The sequence below is a fragment of the Pleurodeles waltl genome, chromosome 3_1 (assembly GCF_031143425.1).
Source record: "Pleurodeles waltl isolate 20211129_DDA chromosome 3_1, aPleWal1.hap1.20221129, whole genome shotgun sequence".
In the NCBI taxonomy this organism is placed as follows: Eukaryota; Metazoa; Chordata; class Amphibia; order Caudata; family Salamandridae; genus Pleurodeles; species Pleurodeles waltl.
Window position 1 is genome coordinate 138,031,076 of NC_090440.1, and position 17,842 is coordinate 138,048,917.

Here is a 17,842-nt window from a genome sequence, read left to right on the forward strand (position 1 = left end):
GTACCCCTTATATCATCATCTTAAAAGATGTCATGGTCCTATGAAATGAAGATAGAGAGGATTATACAACACTGAAGAACAAGACAGTACACTGGATGAAAATACATTCTGGATGGTTTGGGGATTTGATACGTGAGGTGGTACATGTAAGTATTGGAAATACATCAGAAACAGTCAACTGGGCACTGTATAATTGTAAACTTTAGGAGGTCCTGTATCATTAATTATTACTACAGCACCTTGCACAAATGACCCCAAGCATTAATAAAATAGTAGCTCTACCATTAGGATATTTTTACAGGCCCTATAAGCAAGACAGATCTATGAACCCACCTTCAGACTGATGTGTAGACAGAGTCCATTAGCCCTGGGAGAGACAGTGCAGCAGGTATTTGGCCCGACATTTTAAACCTCGTTTTCCTATTGCCACTTCAAACAGATTTGCCCTGTTGATACACCTAGATGAACAAGATTGACAGGAGGAAACAAACGAGCAGGGTTCTTGTGAAGAGGAATCAGATTTGCAAGTCATTGATGGCAGTACAAGAGCAAGGCAGGGGTAAGAAAATCTATAGGCCTCACTGATGAGCATCTAATAGTTATGTCCTGGAACGCAGCAGGTGTAAAATCTAAGTTAAATCATACAGATTGGTTAAATACCATAAAGTCTGCCCACATAATATGTTTTCAGGAAACTTGGCTCAGGGAAGACTTTCACCTAGATGGTTTTGTCTCCCTTACTTACCCTGGCCACACCCTCAGCCCATGGGCATCCTAAAGGGGGTATGGCGATTTTAATTTCAAACCTCTTGCCTACAGTTATTAAGAAAATCTAGAACAGATCCTCCTACTTCCAGCTGGCACACTTAGTAATAGATTATAAATATGAGGTTATTTTAATTAACTTTTATATAATGATTTTAACAATACACGTAAAATGATCTGTTAGACCTGACAGCCTTGGGGTGGTCATCCCCCAACTTTTTGCCTGCCTCCCTCCACTTTTCTGACACTTTTTTTGCTGGTCTTATGCCTCTGTACACTTTACCACTGCTAACCAGCGCTAAAGTGCATATGCTCTCTCCCTTAAACATAGTAACAATTGGTCCATTTCCAATTGGCATATTTGATTTACTTGTAAGTCCCTAGTAAAGTGCACTACATTTGCCCAGGGCCTGGAAATTGAATGCTACTAGTGAGCCTGTAGCACTGGTTGTACCACCCACATAAGTAGACCCTTAACCATGTCTCAGGCCTGCCATTGCAAGGCCTGTGTGTGCAGTTACATTGCCACTTCAACTTGTCATTTAAAAGTACTTGCCAGGCCTTAAAGTCCCCTACATATGTCACCCCTAATGTAGGCCCTAGGTAACCCATAGGGCAGGGCTCTATGTAGGTAAAAGTCAGGACATGTACATGTGTGTTTTATATGTCCTGGTAGTGTAAAACCCCTTAATTCATTTTTCACTACTGTGAGGCCTGCTACTTTCATAGGATAGCATTAGGGCTACACTCCTATACTGTTTGGGTGGTAGATTCTGTTCGGAAAGGGGTAACCAGGTCATATTTAGTAAGGCGAGAATGGTAAAAAGAATCCTGCTTATTGGTGAGGTTTGATGTTATATTACTATGTTAGAAATGCCACTTTTAGAAAATGAGAGTCGCTCTGCACTTAAAATCCATCTGTGCCTTACAGCCTGTCTCCAATCAACGTGTGGGCGGGGCTCGTTGACAGCTTACTTGTGCATTTCACCCAGACAACCACAAACACATGACACTCAGTCACACCTGCACTGATCTGCATACTGAATGGGTCTTCCTGGGCTGAAAGGGTGGAGGGCCTGACACTTAAATTTCAAAGGCTAGTGATCTGCCCTCACACAATGGACTATCAAACTCCCTACTGGGACCCTGGCAGACAGACCAGTACTGAAAGTGGGGACCTTGAGCACTTCAAAACCGCTCTTTGTCTCCCTTACTTCAAAGAAATGTTTGGGTCTATAAACTGGGTTCCTGACCCCACTAACTCAGACACTTTGGACCTGAACCTGCAACCTTTGAAGAGGAACTGCCTGGATGCCCAAAGGACTCATCTGGACAGCCTTGCTGAGAAGGACTGCTGCCCTGCTGTTGCCCTGCTGCCTTGCTGCCCTCTGACTTTGCTGAGAAGTTCTCTACAAAGGCTTGAATTGAGCTTGCTTTCAGGGCCAAAAGTACTTAGTCCCTCATTACAACATTGGCGGTAAATCCCACTTACTGTCGTGCAGAAGACCGCCAAAACACCGCTGGGGCCGCGGAATTCCGCTAAAGCTATTACGACCTGCAGCTCGGAATCCTCCAAAATCTAGACACCCAGACAAGTTCACCACACCAAAGATCGGTGATAGACTGGGGATAACAAAACTGACACCGTCACGCCAACAGGAATACGCACACACTATCACGACCCACGAATCCACGCAGTGGTCTTTCAACCACGGTATTCCATTGGCGGTACACACCGCTGCGCTCAAAATACACACACATATACAAAACACAACCACATTGGACAATTCAAACTACACACACCTGATACACATACACACACCACTCCCACACACCCAATACAATATAAAACACACACCCACATCACCCACAAACCCTGACAACAAAAATTGAGAAAGAAGCCCAGAGAGACACCACCATCAACAAACTAGCAGGCACACAACACCATCACTCACACAACATCCACGCACCTCACACAACACACACAAACACATCCCTTCACACATCACAACACACACCACCCCACACCACCCCATGGCACCGCAAAGATACCCCAGGTTCTATGAGGAGGAGCTCAGGGTCATGGTGGAGGAAATCATCCGGGTAGAGCCACAGCTATTCGGATCACAGGTGCAGCACACCTCCATAGCGAGGAAGATGGAGCTATGGCGAAGAATCGTCGACAGGGTCAATGCAGTGGGACAGCATCCAAGAACATGGGATGACATCAGGAAGAGGTGGAACGACCTACGGGGGAAGGTGCGTTCCGTGGTCTCAAGACACAAGATTGCAGTTCAGAGGACTGGCAGCGGACCCCCACCTCGTCCCCCACAACTAACAACATGGGAGGAGCGGGTCTTGGTTATACTGCATCCTGAGGGCCTCACGGCGGGGACAGGAGCAGAGACCAGCAACACCGACTCCTCCTCTGATGGGAGCTCCCTTGCGGTGGCGGGCACCTCTGTACCCACCGCATCTACAGGTACAGCCGCCACCCCCGTACCAGCACCGCCTTCCCAGTGTGTGTCCCGTGGCCGCTCACCCAGGAGGGTGGGCATCTCCTTCTCCCCAGGCACCTCAGGCCCTGCCCCAGTTAGCCCTGCTGCCCTCAGTGAGGAGGCTATTGACCTCCTGAGATCCCTCACTGTTGGGCAGTCTACCATTCTGAATGCCATCCAGGGTGTAGAGAGGCAGTTGCAACAAACAAATGCATACCTCGAGGGCATTCATTCTGGCCAGGCAGCCGCACAGAGAGCATTTCAGTCTCTGGCGTCAGCACTGACGGCAGCCATTGTCCCTGTGTCCAGCCTCCCCCCTCCACCTTCCTCCACCCAGACCCAATCCCCAGTACCTCAGCCTATCCCAAGCACACCATCAGACCAGCATGCACACACCTCAAAACACAAGGGTGGCTCAGGCAAACATAAGCACCACACATCCCACAGGCACTCACACAAGCATCATACCCATGCACACATACCAACATCCACTGCCTCCACTGTGTCCCCCTCCTCCACGTCTCCCTCCTCCCTCCCTGTCATTTCTTCACTCACACCTGCATGCACTACATCCTCAGCCACTACCTCCATCATCAGCACGCCCATCACCACACACCACTCACGTGCACTCACCACCCCCACTACCATTCACACAACCCCTGTGTCCTCTCCCAGTGTGTCTGTGAGCCCTCCTCCCAAAGTACACAAACACAGTCACACACCCACCCATCAGCCATCCACCTCACAACAGCCTACAGCCCATGCACCTTCACCCAAAGTCACCAAACAAACTCCTCCTACAACCATTACCTCTTCCTCCATCCCAAATCCCCTCCATCTCCCCGTCCCAGTGTGTCTAAAAAGCTTTTCCTATCAAATGTTGACTTCTTCCCTACACCTCCCCCCCGTCCTTCCCCTAGGTCCCGCCTTTCCAGGTCTGAACCCAGCACCTCAGCCACCACATCACCGAGCACAGTGGTGCCAGCAATAGCGGGATTTTGGAGTGCGCCAAGTAACAGGGCTGCCAGTGTTCCAAGGAGCGAGGGCAAGGACATTCCGCCACCTCCAAAACAGAAAAAGTTGCCCACATCCCAGAGGGAGAAGGCAAAAACACCTGCCACCAAGGGCTCGGGCAAGACAAAAGTTGACAGTGGCAAGACAGCTGCGCCACCATGCAAGGTGGGGAAGGGCCTGAAAATGAAAGGCAAGTCCACGTCGACGCCAGCCTGCACGGCGGACAAGACAGCCACTGGCACCGCCACCTGCACCGCCACCACAGACACCGCCGCCAGCACCCCAGACATTGAGCCCTTCACCAGCACCACAGACACTGTGCCCTTCACCAGCACCGCAGTCAGTGAGCCCACCACCAGCCCCGCTGCTACTGACACCGCCGGCAGCACCGCAGTCAGTGAGCCCGCCACCAGCACCGCAGTCAGTGAGCCCACCACCAGCACTGCCACCACAATGACCGCCACCAGCCTCGATGCCACATAGCCCGCCGCAAGCACCGCCGCCACTGACCCCGCCGCCAGCACCGCCAGCGGCCCCGCAAAATCCTGGGGCAGTGGCACCACCGCAGACATGGCTCCCATCCCCAGTGGTCATTCGTACGAGGCTGGTGGTCTCGTGGCCTGGGCAGCTTGCATGTTGCACCACCGTCAGTGGAGTGTCACATCCACTACCTCAGTCCTTGGCAGGACAAAGCACTCTGGTCACAATGCCCCCTCCAGAACCAGTGGAGAAAGGCATCCACTACCTCAGTCCTTGGCAGGATGAAGCACTCTGGGCACAATGCCCCCTCCAGAACCAGTGGAGAAAGGCATCCACTACCTCAGTCCTTGGCAGGATGAAGCACTCTGGGCACAATGCCCCCACCAGAACCAGTGGAGTATCACATCCACTACCTAAGTCCTTGGCAGGATGAAGCACTGTGGGCACAATGCCCCCTCCAGAACCAGTGGAGAAAGGCATCCACTACCTCAGTCCTTGGCAGGATGAAGCACTCTGGGCACAATGCCCCCTCCAGAGCCAGTGGAGAAAGGCATCCACTACCTCAGTCCTTGGCAGGATGAAGCACTCTGGGCACAATGCCCCCTCCAGAACCAGTGGAGAAAGGCATCCACTACCTCATTCCTTGGCAGGATGAAGCTCTCTGGGCACAATGCCCCCTCCAGAACCAGTGGAGAAAGGCATCCACTACCTCAGTCCTTGGCAGGATGAAGCACTCTGGGCACAATTCCCCCTCCAGAACCAGTAGGGAAAGGCATCCACTACCTCAGTCCTTGGCAGGATGAAGCACTCTTGGCACAAAGCCCCCTCCAGAACCAGTGGAGATTCACATCCACTACCTCAGTCCTTGGCAGGATGAAGCACTCTGCGCACAAAGCCCCCTCCAGAACCAGTGGAGAAAGGCATCCACTTTTGATACTGTGGCTTTGCACTCCCCAGGATAAAGCAGTGGGCAAACCACCCACTGGAGAGACTTGAGATACTGTGGCTTTGCACTTCTCAGGACCAAACAGTGGGCAAAGCACCCACTAGAGAGACTTGAGAGACTGTGGCTTTGCACTCCCCAGGATAAAGCAGTGGGCAACCCACCCACTGGAGAGACTTGAGAGACTGTGGCTTTGCACTCCCCAGGATAGAGCAGTGGGCAAACCACCCACTGGAGAGACTTGAGAGACTGTGGCTTTGCACTCCCCAGGATAAAGCAGTGGCCAACCCACCCACTGGAGAGACTTGAGAGACTGTGGCTTTGCACTCTCCAGGATATATCAATGGGCATGGAGCCCCCTTGTGGAGCTGGTGTCGTGCACTCATCCGGCTGAGGTGCCCCCCTTCCCTCCCCCCTGAGGTGCCTGTTTAATTTCGATCTGATGCCCCAGCAGTGTTCTCTCCGTTTCGAGTCTGGTATCTAGTGTGGGCCTCGCCCATGCACTTTGGGTCCAGTGGTCCACGGACTATGAATGGTGCACTACCCGGACTTGATTGGTTGGTGTACATAAATGTTTATACTGTATATAAGGTTTGACTAATGGATTTTTCATGATTACAATCGTTCAACTCATTTCCTTTTGTCCTTGCATTCTTCTAGGGGGGTGTAAATGTAATGTAGCAGCATGTATTGGTGTGTATGTTGTTGTGGGTGAAAGTGAGGGTGGGGGTGTTGCATGTTGCGTGTGTGTGTCACTCTCTTTTCCCTCCCCCGTCCCCTGTGTTAGAGGTGCAGTACTCACCGTGGTAGTGGCCGCCGTCTTTGGTGCTCCTGGTAGAGGAGCAGGAATACTATCGCAGGGAGTATTTGGAGTTCAGGCTCCATGGCATCCTGGTTCCTCGTGGGTTGTGTAGAGGTGAGTGTTTCCCCTTCCAAGTCCTGTTTCTGCCGTGTTTTTATTCGCGTTGAAAAAGTGAAAAGTGAAAAGGTGGCGGATTGGCCTGTCATAATAGTGTGGGCGGTACATTGTCTTCTGCCTGTCTGTTGGCGGTGACCGCCAAGCTGTATGTTTGTACCGCTGTGGCGGTCGGAGTGTTAAAGTGGCTGTCTATGTTGGCGGTTTCTGCCACGATGGTAGTTCCATTTTTTTTTCCGCCGGCCGGTTGGCGGTCTTACCGCCACTTTAACACCGACCACCAGGGTTGTAATGAGGGCCTTAATCTCTTCAGGAAACTTCTTATGCACTGAAAATCGATGCCCTGCCTGCCGGAAACGACCCACAGCCATTTTGCGACTGCAAAATCGCCACACAGCTGAGCCGGAAAAATTGAGCCAGACTTCCCGAGTGAAGAATCCAGGCAGCACCTGCTTTGTGGCTGGAAATTCGACGCACAGCCTACCAGATTGACGCACAGCTGAACCGGAATGACGCAGCCCGACTTCCTGAGTGAAGAATCAATGCAGTGCCTGTCGTGTGACAGAAAAAGTTGACGCATCACCTAATGGAACAACGCAATGCCTGTGACTTTTTCCTGCAAGCCCAGGAGTTTCCCGGCATCGTCCCTGGGCATCAAAAAGATCCCCACATCACAGTGCGGAACCAAGACTGCGCACCGGGAAACGGCGCAAAGCCCCTTGCAGCGTGGAAAGAAACAAAGCATTGTCGTGCCACACCGGAAAATCCGACACACACCCTATTATTCTACGCATCTCCTCCTCTGCGGTCTCCGTGCATGTGCTTTGTGCAAACAAGAGACACCTGTTGATTTCTAAGATTTAAGACTCTTTTTAATCTTGCAAAAGCGATATCTCAACTTGTGCTTATTGAATCTTTATTGTTTTTACCTTAATTTAACCAGGTAAATATCATATGTATTTTTCTAAAATTGTGTGGTGTATTTTTGTGGTGTTTTCACTGTGTTTTTCTGTATGATTTATTGCACAAATACTTTACACATTGCCGTCTAAGTTGACTGCTCAGTGCCAAGCTACCAGAGGGTGGGCACAGGATAATTTGTATTGTGTGTGACGTACCCTGACTAGGATTGTGGTCCCTATTTGGACAAGGGTATATACCTCTGCCAACTAGAGACCCTATTTCTAACATGATCATTATGGAACCAGGGAAAGAATTGAAATTATTTGCTAATAAGATTGGTTCAAACTGTATATACCTTTGGGTATGTGATTTTAATACAAGCATTTGTCAGATCTCAAATAGCGGAGTATGTAGTTTCTTAGATTGTTTTGGGGCTGACCAACCCCAGTTCCCCATAATTCATATGGGGATTCCCTAAACAAGCTCCTGTATAAATTAAACTTGGAAGTGATAGTACAGGAATTAGGAGACCTTGGACATTTGTTACCTACCTTATGTGGAAATTGGCATTCCTCTACTATTGGCCACTTAATGATGTCTGCAAAATATCTAAACCTGATAAATAGTTTTGAAATTGAATGTACTGTGCTTAGTGATCATGATGTACTTAAACCCTCTTCAAATATTACCTATCACAAGTCAAAAGTGATGGATAGAGTGCCCCCTATAAAGGGGGTGGGTAGAAATGATGGGCTGGCATTGTTGTGCCACAAATATAGTATCCATAGTCACAGACTGTTGGAAAGCTTTTGTTAAATGGAGAGAATAGGGGTGGACCATAAAAGGTTGATGGAGGCATTTTCTAAAAATAACTTAGGCTATTCCAGATAATCTTAACATCCCGGCTAAAGATCAAGGAAGGATAGGGAAAGATAAGAGGTGGTTTACCGCAAACTGCACCAGAGCAAATCAGTCTTTTTTGGAAGGCACTGCAAGAAATTCCAAGAGCTAGGGGAAGGATCAGGGTGCTGAGAAGGACCTATAAAGTAGCACTGGCTAAAATGAAACAGGAACTCCAGAAGCAAGCATGGGCAGATCTGGGACGGGCTGAAGAAACTAGTAATGATACTGTATTTTGGAAAACCATGTATTCTACCTTTCTTAACCCCTTAGGTGCTGCCCCCCCCATCTCCCCACCCCGCCAGTGCTGAGACCTTTTTTGGCTATTTGGGGTAGTTCGCACTTAGGGCTCCATAACGCTTTTTCCACATAATGTATCCACGCTAAATTTGAGCCCCTTTTACAAACATCCTAGAGATTGTAAAGGTATCTAGGGTTTGCTGATTTCCATGGAGGAGACTAAGAAAATAGGCAACATATAGCGAAATTTTGATTTTTTTGTTAGAAAAATAGAGAAAACATGCTCCAGATAGAGTGGCAGTTTTTTCCCTAACTATGGCATCCACAAACGGTTGACTGTACTAAGGTCACCACCTTCCCATCTTTCAGTAACATGCACAGCTGGATCTAAAAAATGAATTTTGTACCACCAATTTGACATTTTTCGATTTTCTCTATTTTTTGGCCTCTCATCCATCTTCCAATTTGGGGAAACCATTGTAAAACCCATGGGTGATCCAGAAAAGCCATAGATTTCTGAAAAGTGGATAACATCCTGAATTCAGCAAGGATTCATATGTGTAGATCCCTCAAGGTTTTGACAGGGAAAATAACTGTTGAAATAAAGAAATATTAAAAATGAGTAGAAAAAAATGGGCATTTGTGGCACCATTTTCATCTGGAATTTTTTATCACAATGGCCAATTGACAAAAGCAATAAACCATTACATCTGCTAGACCCTTCTGGTTGCAGGCATAGCTAGAGTTTGTAGGTTCTCCAAGAAAGAAAGGTACCCAGAGTCAACAACTGAGGTGGACTGTACCATGGTTTTTCATTGAGTACAGAGTATAGATCAATTATTTTAGCAAAATAAGCAGAGTGAAAAATATGTAATAAGGAAACTTATGTATTTCTGAAATGGGCACAAGATATAGAGTTTATGAGAAGTAGTCATTTGTACATCTCTGAATTTGTGGGTACACATACTAGTGCATGATTGGAGGCAATGTTTCAAAATGTCAACTTTCTTATACACTGGCTTACATTTAAAAGGCACAAATTCAATAGGTTATAAGAAATGTTCTACTATTCTATGCTATGCAACTTTCTTGATAAAAATGGTACCTCACTTGTGTGGGTAGACCTAGTGCCTGCAACAGGAAACATCCCAAAACGCAACATTGACGCATCATTTTCCCACAGAATAATGTTCCTTTTTATCAGTGTGGGTAGCCTGAGATTTGGACCCTAGCTCAGCCACCACCAAGGGAAACCTAGCCAAACTGTAAATTTTTTAAAACTAGACACCAGGGGTATCCAGGGTGGGCTGACATGCATGGCTCACACTATGTTTTTCTTTTTTTTTTTCACCCAGAATCACTTGCAAACTTCAAACTATGACTAAAAAACATTTTAGTGACGGAAAGTTCTGGAATCTGTAGGGAGCTACAAACTTCCTTCCACCCCACATTCCCCTACGTCTCACAATAAAAATAGTCCCTCGCTTGTCTGGGTAGACTAGTGCCTGTGACAGGAAATGGCCCAAAACGCAACATGGACACATCACATTTGTCCACCTAAAACTAGTCCTTTTTTTTCCAATGTGGGTAGGTCAAGATTTTGGACTCTGGCTCAGCCGGCAGTTATGGAAACTTAGCCAACCTATACATTTTTGTAAACTAGACACTGAGAGCATACAGGATCGGCTGACTTGCATGGCTCACACCACGTTTATTTGTACCCAGAATCCATTGCAAATGTCAAATGTTGACTAAAAAAGCACATTTTACTCACATTTCTGTGATGTAAGGTTCTGGGGAATCTGAAGGCAGTCAAAAATTTCCAACCACCCAGTGTTCCCCAGAAAAAAGGTCCCATGTTAGGGAAGGGCCCAAAAAGTATTGTGGTGATTATAATAACAATCATTGGTATACTAATTCATCCTGGGATCAGCAACCTTGTAGTGAAACCTATCAAACCCATGCATTTCTGAAAAGTAGACACCAAGGGAAGTCCAGGGAGGTATCGCTTGTGTGAACCCTTCAAAGTTTTCTTACCCAGAATACTCTTCAAAGGTGAAACTTTGAATAAAAATGTTTGGGCCCTTCCCTGTCGCAGGCACTTGGCCCACCGACACAACTTTTCCTTTCATTTCTGTGACGTAAACTATGGGAATGTGCAGGGATCCACAAAACGTCCTACCACCCAGGGTTCCCCGACTGGTGTGCCTGGGCCTAGTGCCTGTGACAGGAATGGATGACACAAGGGTCAAGGTTAGTCCTTGTCCTTGCATAAGGACCCCACAGCCCCCAGAGAAGCCACACACGTGTTGAAAAAAGTGATCTCTCTCTATACACACACACACACACACACAAACAAAAATATATCTATATAGAGAGAGAGCTTTGTTTCCCTCTATATATAGAGAGTCTCTCTCTCCTTATATATGTAGATCACATTTATTTTTATAGATGTGTGGTTTCCCTGGGGGCTGATCATGACCCCCAGGGAAACCACTCATCTATAAAAAAAATAAACTATAGCCTCCACAGGAGGTCAGCCCAGCCCTGAAAGCTGGAGAGGCTGTTTTGGCATTTTTTCCCCACTAGAGTAGAGAGCAGCCTGTGCTGTATCTCTGACTCGGTGGGGAAAAAATGGTGACGTCAGCATGCCTCACGGCGTGCCCACGTCACAATTGGGTGGGAGGAGAGTTGGAGAGAGATGCAGAAGCCGCTCTGTGTCTCACTGTGGGGGGGGGGGGGTTTAAGAAAATCCTCTGGTGCTTTTAAAGCACTCCCTGTTGATGGTAGTTTGATGCTCCATGGATGGTGTGCGGTGATGGCTATTGGCCACACCAAAAGCATTAAAGAAAACTCTATGTCTACTACGGAGGTCTCAGTTTCATCAGACACATGGTTTACACATTTTGGTAGCATCTTTAATCCTAACAAGGTAGCCTTGGATACACCCCCAGGTGCCTCAGCAGTAAATTAGTTTGTGCCCCTGAAGACAATAACTATGGAGGGAGTTAGTGCAGCCTTAAAAAGTAGCACTCCTGAGGAAGTACTTGGGTCTCTCTGGGGTCCAAGTGGACTTTTTTAAATCATACACTTCCTTGTGGGTTTCTATACTGACCCAAATTTTTAATATAGCAGCAAAAAGGACAATTCCTGAAATCCTGGAGTGAAAGTATGATCATTACTTTATCTAAAAAAGAGGGACAGAGAAAATGTCATATGTGATTGACTGATTTGACTTTTGGACTCATCTGTGAAAACAATGGGTAGGGTAGGTTAGAAGCCTGGGCTGAGGAGAAATTTATACTGGTAATGTCGCAGTATGGGTACAGGAAATAAATATGTACAGTGGAGTAGGGTATAAATTTGCCACTTAATGTTAGCAAATATACAAGAGCAGGCGAGGTGAATATTCACCTATGCTTTGTGGATCTGTCCATTGCTTTAGACCATGTGAACCATGCAAAACTATGGCAGGTGTTAATTTGTATGGGGGCTCTAATAGATATAATTTGCCATCTCTCTTAGTTGTATTCATCCTTAACATCTTGTATATACATTTTGGGAAAACAGGGAATGCACAGAGAAATTTCGAGTTACATGTGGCATTAGGCAAGGATTTGTCCTTGCAGCTCTTTCATTTTCATTATAAATAAACAGGGTGGATTTTTTATTGCAGAATATAAATGCTGATGCCCCCTAGAGTGGGCTCCTGAGCCATCCTGATATTATTTTATGCAGATAATGTGGTGCTTTGATCTAGGAAGGCAATTGGTCTCCAGAAATCGATAAACCACTTTGTAGCCTGTATGAAGGGCAGAGATTTTAAACCTAACCTGACTAAAACCTTTACTATGGTAAGTGGCAAAAGATAAAAAAAAGAAACGATCACTGTGTTCAGGGTCAAAAACAGAAGTAAAGGTTTTTTATTACCTTGGTGCATTGTTTTCTCCCTGTAAGGAGAATGGACATCGCACCTGAACATTGTCAAATGAAAACTTATGAGCCTCTGGAGTGGTGCTGAGTTTTGCCAAAAAGGTAGGTAGCAAACCCCTTAGAGAAATAATGAAACTGTATCAAAGTAAATGCCTCCCTGCTGCCTATATGGCTCCTCAATCTGGGGTTGGGCGAACTGTATAGCTTTACAGACACAGGAAAATATCTTTTTACGCAGGCTTTTGGCTGTTCCAAAGTCGATTCCTGCCTGTATTATACTTAAGGAACTTGATATTGGGTATATGGAGGATGCCAGTAAGCTTAACATACTAACTAGGTGGCATAGTATATGGATAAAACAGGGCACTAAGTTTACCAGGGACATTATAAAAGACAGCCTGGGAGTTGATAACTGTGAAAAGATACCACAGCTCCAGTATGTAAATGCATTATTACAAAAATTGGGTGATGGTCTTTCTGTTCTATGCCTCCATAGTATTTTACAGTTTAGCAAAAAGGATATAAGATGAATTTATATGGGGAGAAGATAAGCTAATAGGGACCGTCTGCAAAGAACAAAGATCACAGTGGATAGATACTGTGTGGGTGTTTCTACACAGGATCCAGGGATAACTGGTAATTATGACCAATACCCAGGAGAGTTTCTGTTAATGAGATTACTCCTCCAGCAGTTACACTGTCTAGTGGCATTCCCCAAATCAGAATCATGGTCTCTGAACCATCCAATCTGTGCAAGTGATTGAAAGGCCAGACAAACAACAATGTTATTCTGTAAATTTTATAAAGACATTAGAGTTAGCACATTACATCCTCTCTTTTTGGCCCAGGGCCTCTTTTATTATCAATAGGCTTTCAAATATTTAATAAACTTGACAAGCATCAAATATGTTGTGTAGTTCTAGTGTACATAAAGAAGGCCATCCAAAGACGTAAATCACTGTTACACCTAGATTGCTTATGCTATGACAATAGCTGTATAGAATATATTGATGGTACTTTATAGAGCTGCTTTACCTATAGGGGACGCTCTCCTTATTGCACTTTTAGAACTCAGAATATTTTGTTGATGGCTGTTTTATTAAATATGTTTTTAGTAGGAGATGCCTTTTTTAATAAGTACATAGGGTATCTTGTGATTGTGCTACTACTATTTTTACATATTGTGCTGGGCTATGCATTTATTTAAAACCAAACATATGCAAATCTATTTTATGATTTTTAACTGTATTACTGTGCTTTTACGGACTAAAATGCAATCCAAATAACATTTTTTTTAAATTTGGAAACAGACCAACATGTGTAGAACAGGTTGTAATGTACTATAATTCTCCTTGAGTTCCAATTTATGATATCCTCTCTATAAATCAAGGCAAGAGAAGACTTTTGCACCATTCAGGTTTGTTATCATGTGTGCAATGTGCAGACTGGAATTTTGTTCTTTTTCAATTGTCTTGTTCACTTGATGTATATTCACGCAGATGCATACAGCTCCTTTACTGACCACTATGGGAGAAACCCATGGCATTGGGCCAGTAGTACGTTCAAAGATATCATATTTGAGTAATGATTCGAGTTCCTTTTCAACAGCTTCTTGCAAATGAAATGCAACTCTTCTGTGTCTTTGAGCAACACAATGGACATCCTCATTAATATGTAATTGCACTTTCACAGGCTTAAGTTTTCCTAACTCATGAAGCAATGAAGGGAACTGATTTACTATTTAGTGATGAGCATTCATGTTGCAATTCACTGAGAGCATTCCCATATCAACAGCTGTGCTGAAACTGAGTAAACAGTCCATACCTTGAAGTACGTGAATGGGTACTTGTACTCATGTTTTCATGTGTTTTATCGTCGCTATGAATTAACCTTTACTTTTCAAGAATGTCGATAAAGCTCATGTGTACACTTTAGTTTTCGATGACATCAGTCGTGGCAATGGAGATAGTTCCTAATATGTTTCCTTAGGCATAATGTTTTTTTGATGGTCCACTGTCGATACTGAAAGGTATTGAACAACTGTTTACTTCCTGTGTAATTTTAGGATAATGTTCAAATGACTTTAGTGCTTTTTCATGTTAACTTTTCTTTGACTTGTATTTCTCTTCACATACGGACAGTCCAACATGTGCTCATTTTTCTGAGGTAAACATTGACATTGCACATTCATCTTCTTTACCTTCACTTGATATTGATACTGACAAACGTTTTAAGGATGATTTAGATGGCAATCAACTTTGATGTCAATTTGTCTCAACTGATGTTTTTACGTGGCCTTGTGAGCGTGCATCAAACGTTGCTTCTGGAATGTTTGGTTGACCATTCTGTCTTCTCACCATGAAACACTTACTTTTTCCTTCGCCTTGCAAACCATTACAAAATTGTTCTCCTTCCCACAGCCTCTGCATATCTGTCCAATGGCAGGACATTTACCTTTGTGTGAAAATGACAATCCATACCTGAAACACAACTTCTTTTTCCATGGACTCTTCACCTTGTGTCCTCCAACCTTGTGTTTCTGCTTGCTATTCGTATTCATCAGTGAATTACTTTGGGGCACCTCTGGCCTCCATGTCAGCAGCTTGTCCATCGGCATGCTCTTCACGTCTGGCAGCCATGAGAACTCACTTCAAACTAAGAGTTTCTCTCAGTATTCGTCATCTGAATGAACTTGACAAGCATCCATCAAAACTCCAAGACGTATTGCTTCCTCATCATTAAATTAATTGAACTTACAGTGGTTGATGAGCATATCCAGTCTCTCAACAAATTTGTCTATGGTTTCACCAAGTCTTTGTCATGCTTAGCTGAAAATGTACATTTGCAATCTACATTCTGCACTGGAATGAATTTGAGGTTCAATACTTCTTTAATTTAACAGTATATCATTTTATCAGCTCACTGCATTTTCTTTATGACTTCTTTCATACCTTCACCAGTAAGATTTTTCAAGTATTTGATCATCTTTTTATTATCTATTTTCTGTAACGCATGAATGAAATCATCAAATGTCTCTAACCAGCAAGTCCATCTATCACCAATATTTTACTGTTTGGAAGTATCAAATGGTGGTGGTGGTTTTAGGAAGGCAGAAATATAACTGTTCACGGGTTTGGCTGACACTGTGACTGGAGCCCTCCCCAATTCCTCTTGGCGGTCTTGGTGAATTTGTTTCAAGTACACCATCTCTGAGTCCTTGTGACATGCCGGTATCTGAGTCATATTTGACTGCCTGTGGAACTGTGGCCTCTCTCTTGGTCGCCATTGGAGCCCTTTCCTTTCTGGAGAATTCTGGAGCTGCGCTGAGGTGCCACCTGGCAGCTTTGGTGGTCTACCGCTTCAGGTATTGGACATCTCAGTAAGCACAACCCCAGTGCTGTTTTATTTTCTGTATTGGAGAACAAAGTAAAAATAGGAAATGTCACAATTTTTACCCCTCTTTCACATCCCCCTGAACAATCCATACAAATCTTACCATGCGAAACACAAATTGCACATTTTTTGAGAGTCGTGGAACAGAGCTGAACTATTACGAAATAAAAAAATGCCCTCTTGATGGAAAATCTGGCCTAACCCTTACTACGGAACATTATATGCGATACTTAAGGGGTTTTAAAAGTTTGCAGATGGTCTTGTGCATCCCAGTGCAATAGTCAATGCTGTCTTGTTTCTGCTAGAGATAGCTGCAGGTAACTATCAAGTAATGTATTTTTTACTTGCTGGAGTGTCATGTTCTTTTCGAGTCCTGAACTAATTCTGAAATCAGACACACGTAACGGTTGCACCTAAATGCAGATTCTTAGGGGCATATTTATACTCTGTTTGCGCCGGAACTAACTCCATATTTATACTTTGGCGTTAGACGCGTCTAGCGCCAAAGTCCATGGAGTTTGCGTCATTTTTTAGCGTGGACACCTACTTTGAGTTAATGATATGCAAGGTAGGCGTTCCCGTCTAAAAAAGTGACTCCGAGGCATGTGCGCCGTATTTACACTCCCGGGCAAAAATGTCGCCCGGGAGTGGGCGGGTCAAAAAAAATGACGTCCAGCCGCTTTTGCGTCGTTTTTGAGCGCCTGGTCAGGGCAGGCGTTAAGGGACCTGTGGGCTCGGAAGGAGCCCAGAGGTGCCCTCCCATGCCCCCAGGGACCCCCCCTGTCACCCTTGCCCACCCCAGGAGGACGCCTAAGGATGGAGGGACCCATCCCAGTGAACATAAGGTAAGTTCAGGTAAGTATTAATTTATTTATTTTTTTGTGGCATAGGGGGGCCTGATTTGTGCCCCCCTACTTCCCACTATGCCCAATGACCATGCCCAGGGGACAGAGGTCCCCTGGGCATGGCCATTGGGCAAGGGGGCATGACTCCTGTCTTTGCTAAGACAGGAGTCATTTCAATGGGGGTTGGGAGTCGAAAAAAATGGCGCAAATCGGGTTGAGGCAATAATTTTGCCTCAGCCTGACTTGCCCCATTTTTTGGCGCCCAAGCTCCATATTCCCCTACGCCGGCGCTGCCTGGTGTACGTCATTTTTTTTTACGCACACCAGGCAGCGCCGCCGGCTAACGCCGGCTAACGTCATTGAATAAATACGGCGCCCGCATGGCGCTTCAGAATGGCGTTAGATTTTTTGACGCACAACTGCGTTGGCGCAGTTGTGCGTCGAAAAGTATAAATATGGCCCCTAGTGAGGTGCAAATTGCACTTGGTCCTGAGGTTTCCCCCCCAAGCAATTTTTTACCATGTACTACTGCAGGAAATTACACAGATCAATCAATGCAGAAAGTTGAATACCAAATACTTCTACTACTATATAATACCAAAACCCCAGTTTGGTGAAAGAAGAACCTGGTTAAGAACATAAACAAGTAATCTGCAAATTAAAGCTTATATGCTCTCCTGAGGCCATGCTCTCTTTTTATTAGCTTCCTAAACAGCAGAATCACGCCTTTCACAAATAAGTTGTTTACACCTTTGAGAATAAAACAGTTCCTAAACTATCTTTTGTTTTCATCCTTTTGTTTTCTATTGTAATGGGGCAAGGTTCCCAGATTTTGTTACAGGACACACTAACACCATTGGCATGCCCATCAATGATTCAGAGTAAGGCTCCCCTCTTAAAGCCGTTTGCATTTTGCAAAAACATATGCCATTGTGTGTGTCTTCCTTATATTTCTTTAAGAGACATAATAAACCTTTCATGGCTCTCTTTGATAGGTTCATAGGTGGATGAA